This window comes from Entelurus aequoreus, linkage group LG03 (assembly GCF_033978785.1).
Source record: "Entelurus aequoreus isolate RoL-2023_Sb linkage group LG03, RoL_Eaeq_v1.1, whole genome shotgun sequence".
Lineage (NCBI taxonomy): Eukaryota > Metazoa > Chordata > Actinopteri > Syngnathiformes > Syngnathidae > Entelurus > Entelurus aequoreus.
The window spans coordinates 50,142,689-50,149,545 of NC_084733.1; the positions used below are offsets into that span (position 1 = coordinate 50,142,689).

The 6,857-nt window shown below is 40.9% G+C and overlaps 1 long non-coding RNA gene across 1 annotated transcript; it reads left to right on the plus strand.

Annotated features, from left to right (window-relative positions):
- Positions 1 to 4,481: 4,481 nt before the first annotated feature.
- LOC133645699 (uncharacterized) lies at positions 4,482 to 6,647 on the plus strand. The gene is made up of 3 exons (XR_009825186.1): positions 4,482 to 5,665; positions 5,944 to 6,002; positions 6,501 to 6,647. It is a non-coding gene; the product is annotated as an uncharacterized LOC133645699 (long non-coding RNA).
- Positions 6,648 to 6,857: the final 210 nt, after the last annotated feature.

Sequence of the window (6,857 nt, forward strand, 5' to 3'; positions counted from 1 at the left end):
TACACACAATATTTCTTATCTAAAATTCAGTTGTTTTTAAAATACATTTTACAAGTAAAATTGTGTGGGGGCCAAGCAGAGATTAAATTGATTTCAATTCATTTCAATGGGCAGGGTTGATTTGAGATGCGTGTGTTTTGAGTTACAACCTTGGTCGTGGAACCAATTCAGCTTGTAAATTGAGCTACTACTGTACTTACAATTCTTACAAATTATTACCGACTTTGGCTGAATTAGAATGTGTATATATATATATATATATATATATATATATATATATATATATATATATATATATATATATATATATATATACACACACACACACACACATTGTTGGCTTTAACGCACATTTTGTGTCTTTTAACACATTGATATATATGTATGTATATATATATATATATATATATATATATATATATATATGTATGTATATATATATATATATATATATATATATATATATATATATATACATACGTATATGTACACGTATATGTATATACACGTATATATGTTAGGGCTGCCAATGTAAATATACACAAAATGAATCACTTGAATACCCTAATATATGTGTGTATATTATATATATATATATATATATATATATATATATATATATATATATATATATATATATATATATATATATATATATATATATATATATATATATATGAGGTCTGTCTAAGTTAATGCTATTACGCATTACCAAAATTTACTTTGGAGCAACACTTTTATTGTGAAGAGGGGGGGGGTTACCCACTTATGCGGTCCTCTCCAAGGTTTCTCATAGTCATTCACATTGACATCCCACAGGGGTGAGTTTTCCTTGCCCGTATGTGGGCTCTGTACCGAGGATGTTGTTGTGGCTTGTACAGCCCTTTGAGACACTTGTGATTTAGGGCTATATAAATAAACATTGATTGATTGATTGATTGATTGACAGGAACACTTTTGACAGCAAGTGTTTAGAAAGGATGTGTTAAAATAAAAAGTGTTTCTCGCTTTCCTGCCCGTCGTTTTTTTCTTCATACTGATCTCACACCAGCCAGCGGCCATCTCACAAGACCTTTGGTTGCTGTGTATGTCAATCAAGTGACAAATGTGACGCTATAGTAAAGATTGATTTTTAGGCCTTTTATTTTAAATCCTGGCGATCGACCGACTCCCCCACTGCAATCAACCCTAATGGGCACCCCTGCCCTATACAAACAGAACCTCGATTTAGGAACTGATTTGGTTTTTGAACCGGATTCTTAAATAGAAAAGTTAGTATATTGAAGGAGGCAGTTTCGACAACGCTGTGGATACTTCCTGAATGTTACAAACCCCACCACGTTTGTCCATTGCTTTCTTTGGACTCATATTGAGCTCGCAAAACAAAAAAAAAGGCTAAAAAAACTCAATCAAGAGCACACAAAGTAGCACTTTGCACATTAGGTAACTACAACACTGCTGTGCTGACTGAATGAGCACCAGAAATCAATAAGTTAAATGGATGCGCTGTTGGCACAAAATGGCGGCCTGCATGCACACAACGGATAGATGAAACATCTGTACACTGAGACAAGGTTCGTACAACAAAGCATATTTTCATTCGGATTATGGTTTGTAAATCGAAAAGTTTGTATGAGGGGTGCATGAATTGAGGTTCCACTGTATGTAAAAAAAAGTAATACCACATTTTCTGGACTATAAACTGCTACTTTTTCCCCACGCTTTGAACCCTGCACTTTACACAAAGCTGCAGCTAATTTAAGGATTTTCCCAAGTTCACATGCAAATAATTTTTGCTCTGTCATATCAGACCAATGAAATTGCAGAACGGGTCACAATGGATCAATTAAATTGTTCACCTAAAATCAAAGCCACTCACACAATCTTTCAGTCATCCATTTAGCACATTATGCACTCACCCTCATAATGGACAAGAAAGGACAAAATTCACACAACGCAGCCCAAAGCCTAAGACTGGCCATCAAAAAAGCAAACAGCCGCCGCATGGAACAGACATCCACCACTACAGGCCTCAAAAGGCCGGACAGAAAGAGGGTAAGGGTGAAGACTGTGCCCAGTGACCTCTCCGATGTTGTGTTACAGACATTGTGTTGCAGTTATTGTGTTACAGACACTGTATTTTATATAATTTGTGAATTAACACAAGCACCTGTGTAAATGTTTCATAGTTCAATGTGTACATTTGTAGCTTATAGGTCAATGTAGAAAATAAAATTTGTCAAAAAATTAGGTGGGTGCGGGTTATATTTAGGTACATTACGGTGCATTTCAAAGTAACCCCCAAAACATTAATGTACTTCTAATTACAGTGCGCCAAAAACCTACCTCATTATCGAGAATTCCTTCTTTTTCCAGGGGAGTAAATAGTTAACATAGTAGACTTACTAGTTTCCATCAAAAAGTGTTTAGTTTTAAAAAAACAACAACAACAATTGCAGAGCACAGCAGCAGTTATCTATTCTCAGATTCCACACTCAGAGGTCATAAGATATTTCTTAATTATACTCCACAAAACTTAAAATTATGTCACCAGAAACCTCTTCAAGCCCAGGAGACTCAGAGCTCCCAATGAGTGATCCCTGAATGATCAATCACAGACAGCTAATTAGCCGTTTTACAGATGCTCAGTCCTTTTTGCTCCTGCCCCATCTATTTTCTCACCATTATGACCCTTTTGTTTTTGCTACTGGAAACTTAGCAAAACTTCTGTCGGTTAAAGCAATCAAAAAACAGTCCACCCCTCGTTTTGCACGTATTTCTCCCAAAACGTATATATCTTGATCACAATTCTTGTTGAACCTGAACACCAGCGTAACAACTGTGTAAAGTGTAAACTCACCTGTTTCCGAGCTGGCCAATTCTTCCTCTATTCTTTGCAGCATTCTCACTTTTCCTGTTAACGCACTGGAGGCGTGAGTATTGTCTGGGTGATCATTAAAATTTATGGCGAGCTGACTTCATCCAGCTTGATAGGCGGCACTGGCATAAGTCATAATTATGTCATGACATTGCAAGATAAAGTGTCCACACTGGTCCTCTCGTCCAGACCAGTTAAATGGTATAATTAGCCCGGTAACAGGTGAATGCTCCAGATTGGATAACTTATTAAATGTTTGGATGAACCTTTGTTCCATTTCCCTATCTATCGCTGTCTTCCTTGCTCGCTCCCCCCTCCTTTCTCCATTAGCCCATTAGCAGTTATATGATACTATATGCTGATGAGGCAGTGGACAGAGAAAGTGAGTAAATTAAGCCTGACCACTGCTTGTGTTATGGACTGCTCTTATGAAGGACACTGCTAGACTTCAGAGAATCTAACTAAAGGACCTGCCTGCACAGCTGAGTTTGTAGAAATATGTCCGACATACTGCTTTATAATGATTGAATTCTTTCAGAGCCGCAGTTCAGTCTCTTTATACTGCGGACCTATGGAAAGTAATTGCACAGCGCCTTGGGTGGGTCAGACCAGCAAACATGTCAAACGTAACCCATCAGATTGTTCAATCTGTCCCCTGTTAAGCTATAATGGAAGGGCGTGCAGTGAGGCTGACAGCATGCTCGCCGCTGCTGGGCCTTTGAGCCGCCGTGTGCGCGCCGTGCTCCACCAGAGGGTCTCACCAAGCGTGACTGTGTGTTATTCACACTGACGAGTTCCACTGTTCACTGTCACCTCTCATTGTGAGGGGATATCATCCTGTGGAGAGAGAGTTGTGTGGCCAGGAGATGGTGGCGGGGTAGAGCGCTGGCCATGCCACTTGCACCAGCCTGCACATTACCAGATATTAGAACGGCACATAGAGGCGGATATTGAGAAACAGTATGCTACAAAGTTTGCCCGCATGTGCTCACACATTCTTCCAGACTGTGGCGGGGGCCTATTTGGGGAGGGGCAGGTGTTACTGGGTTTGATTTGTTGTGAAGACTCCAGCAGCAGGACTCAGCAGTGTCCAGGCTTGCCCAGCAGGCTTGCTGCGAGTGACACATCCTGTCCCTGTCTCGTCCTGCAGAGAACCGTGTGACAGCAGGGACCTGGTGCTGCGATGCGTATCCTTCATCATCACCACAGCCAAGCATCCTCAGCAGACAGCAAGTCAGTGTGGGGACGGGGGCAGCTGGTTATCTGTGCCACACCAATGTATCCCTCTGCTCTCACCCCACCCGACCCTCTCTAAGCGGCTGCCTTTGGCCTTTCTCCAAAGAGGCTTCTCTCTCACTTGGCTTCCTGATGTTTTTTTTATGTTCCTGCGAGCAGACAAATAGAGTTTGACCTCCTACAAGAGAAAATGCCTCAGCTCATCTGATCTCACTACCCAGAGGAGCGGCCCTGCTGCAAGGGCCAGTGATTGGAAAATTATAGTGCAGCACATTGTTGTCAGTATGGACAGACAATTTTTGCAACAGTCATCCATGTTGGAGTGATTGGTCGTCTCTGATTACAACATGTTTGGATACAAGTTCAAGTAGAATAAACTTGCATAATAGTGCAATGATGTCTGATTGCACATGGACAAACTGGCGGTTCTGCTGGGTGGAAGGTGTCAGTGATTTGGTCTTTTGTGTGACAATACCTGTTGCCGCTGTGGAGCGAAAGCGTCTGTTTCTGCAACACAAGTGGCTTTGTGATAAGTGATTAGAATTGAAGACGAGGGCCTTGTCAGCACACACTCTTCAGATTTGAGGTCAGACTGGCCCCCTGATTGTGTGTTTTTTTTTAGGGGGAGGCTGGAGGGAGAGAGTTTACTGTCGCTTCATTGAAGCCTCCATCACCACCTGCTGAGGTTTGAGTCCCCACTGTCTGTTTCATCGTTCTCCGCATCCACCCCTCCTCATCCTCCCTTTTTCTCTCTCATTTCCCTCTTCTCAGCCCCCACCCACTCTGGCCCACCGCCTGCTCTTTTGCTCACCCCCCATGTTCGCAAATCACTTCTTCCCGTGTCAGCAGGTAAATTGTTTTGTCCTCCCGCTCCCTGCTTTCATTACCTTGTGTAAATTAAGCGATATGTCGTCCACCAGTGCGCGCCAAAGCACTCGCCGCGCCAACGCCAAAATCATGAGATTTGGCATAATAAATGAAGACAAACTGGCTGTAGCAGTGCTCCTCTCCATGCGGGCTTGCCTTCATTATTCGCTTAACTTGCCGGAGAAAATGACTTAACCCTGACCCGTGTATTACGTCCCAAATTCACTCCAGATAAAAGCCTTTTTACAGCGCACAACAATTTATATTCCGGCAAAGAGGCTGCTTTTCTCTGTCAGTTTTCCAATCTCAGCTCCTCAACACACGTCATTAAACTTGTCTTGCCTTCCTGTATTTGTCCATCAGTCCTCCTTTTTACATAAAATCTGGCAGCATTATTCTGGGATTTGATGGCACACGCTCATTTTTTCCCCTTGGAATGTTTGATTGGAAGAAATATAGCCAGGCCTAGGCTATCTCCTCTCCTCTGTGGAATCATGCACTTGATGAAATAGTGTTCCCCCAGCAAGAATAATAAAAACAGACTTGTGCATTACAGGGGGCTCTCAATCTGCCAGCTGAGCTGAGCGAAAAAACCCACCCTGCCTCGTGACAGATTTTTATAGTTATCCCTGCAGATAAATGGAAACGGCTGACCAGGCTGGGAAAGGCCACTCTGAAATGAGGGTGGGTTTCCTGCCTGGATAATATGACTTGATGTGCTACTGTTACCACCTGAGACCTCTTATCCTTGCCGATAGGAGATTGGGGCAATGTGTGTAACATTCCAACACCCATTTTACATAAGTTGTTGTAAGTCAAGTGCTGTATTTCTAAAAAAGAAAGTTAAAGTTGTGTGTGTGTGTGTGTGCGCGTGTGTTTGAGTGTGACACGAGGGGTGTGTGGAGCTCCATTGAGAATGAACTGTACACAAAGATAAGGGTCATTGCGACTGTTCCCTGCAGGGCCGGTGCTCTCTCTCTCCAGAGGTGTCAGCAATATCAAGCTCACTTAAATGTGAAAGGTGAGAGTTACTTTACATTAAGCTCTTTTTTGCACAGCCCACAGTTAGTCACATTTGACTTTGGACTGTTGTTAAAAAAAAAAAACGTGTCCTTTTTGAGTACCTTGAAAAGTGTATAAAAGGTATATACTGTTCATCACATATGATTTACCATTCACACCTTCACAATTTAGCAGATTATTTCCAAGGAAAACACATTCTAATTCAGCCAAAGTCGGTAATAATTTGTAAGAATTGTAAGTACAGTAGTAGCTCAATTTACAAGCTGAATTGGTTCCACGACCAAGGTTGTAACTCAAAACACACGCATCTCAAATCAACCCTGCCCATTGAAATGAATTGAAATCAATTTAATCTCTGCTTGGCCCCCACACAATTTTACTTGTAAAATGTATTTTAAAAACAACTGAATTTTAGATAAGAAATATTGTGTGTAATGTGATGATTACCTGCTATCTGGTGTGCTCGCTTTCCTTGTCTCTCTCTCTCTTCCTACAGTGGGGCGATCCACAGAAGATTTTGGGCCAACCGGCCACTAATTACACACACCAGGGCTATTTAGGCTAAGTAGTGGCAGCCCTGGAGGCGCCGGTTCCACATGCTTGGTTCTCCTGTTCATTGGTACACGTACTTTTACGCCACTGGCTTTTTATATATATATATATCAATGTGTTAAAAGACACAAAATGTGCGTTAAAGCCAACAATGTGTGTGTGTGTGTGTGTATATATATATATATATATATATATATATATATATATATATATATATATATATATATATATATGTATATGTGTATATATATATATATATATATATATATATATATATGTATATGTGTATATATATATATAT